Source organism: Castanea sativa, chromosome 10, assembly GCF_040712315.1.
Source record: "Castanea sativa cultivar Marrone di Chiusa Pesio chromosome 10, ASM4071231v1".
NCBI classification, from domain to species: domain Eukaryota; kingdom Viridiplantae; phylum Streptophyta; class Magnoliopsida; order Fagales; family Fagaceae; genus Castanea; species Castanea sativa.
The window spans coordinates 27,416,641-27,418,053 of record NC_134022.1 but is presented as its reverse complement, the minus strand read 5'-3'; positions in this window follow the sequence as shown (position 1 = coordinate 27,418,053).

The following is a 1,413-nucleotide window of genomic DNA, read 5'->3' as shown; positions in this document are numbered from 1 at the left end:
AAATCTTGTCTAAATACATGTTATTTTTGCCACAAGGGGCTAACATCCAAAGCAAAACATCATTTAAAACAAAGCCCAATCAAAAAGATTGACAAAAATTAAGTTTTCCGACTCCCATTTGAAAAAATCCCAACTATAAACATAAAACCCCCCAAGAACATAATTTAAGGATCAAAATCAATGAAAAGAGTTAAAGATTACCTTAAAGATGTTAATGGGATGAAAAAAAATTTAATTTAGTTGGGTTTTGATGTAAAAACATTAAAATAGGGGTTTGGAAGAGGATGTGAGACGTTTAAAACAAATATCTCGCGAAATGCCCTTTAAAAAGTTGATCTGGTGATTTTTGTGGGAAGCTGAGAATTTTCGCTGGTTACATACCCGCAAAATTTCGTTGGTATCTCTCTGGTATTTCGCTAGTAAATTTTACTCGCGAAACAGTTGCAAAACTCTCTGTCCAAAGCTGAAAAACTTGAGAATTGGACCCTTTAACTTTTGGCTAAGCTTATATAACGAAAACACCCAGAAAACATATTTTTCATACAAAAACAACTTGAAAAATTTTGAAAAATATGAGTGATACAAATTACTTCCAAAAGCAAACAAAAAGAAAAAAAAATCTTTTTGGTTTGATCGACATATTATTGAGCACACACACATCACATTTGAACATGTGCAATCACACAAATGAAATAAGCATTCATTGAGCAAAGTCTTGTATGTTGTGTGTGAGTATCAAATGTGGAATAATTCTTAGTCTAGAGTAAAGTTTCAATGATCAATTCAATCAAGTCATACACAACTATAGTACTAAGTCAAGTGGACTATCTTAATTATAGAAATGAACATATATGATCTCCCACAAGAAATATGATTACATGACTTTGAAGCTTTTCATTTGGATTCTTTACAAATCATAGCATTGATCAATTTTGAACAAAACATCTCATTTTGAGATTGATGTTTGAAATTTTTGATATTTCAACTTTGTGAATAAGCCTTTGGCTTTTTGAGGCACTATACATTTCAACACAAGTCGCTTTCCTTTTTTCCTAGTCAAATACTAGTATGTGTGACAGCTATTGAGCTCAATTTCTCTTTTCGAGATTAGACATTTGATGAGCTCGTTAAGCAAAAACATAAAAATGTAGGACAAGATATAGGCACAAGTTTATGCATGTATCAAGACCAATAAGACTATTGACTAATCATTCATGACAAGTTTGAAGATCGATTTACAACAATCACATATAGATTTCAAGATTTTTCCCACAAAGATAAATGTGCATACAAAACAAGCTAAGCTCGTAAATGCACTACGCCATTAGTACAAAGGTACTAGGCCAAACTCACATGTAAAATGTGCTCAAACATATACGATCAAACTTTTTGAATTTTTCACTTTTTATGTGG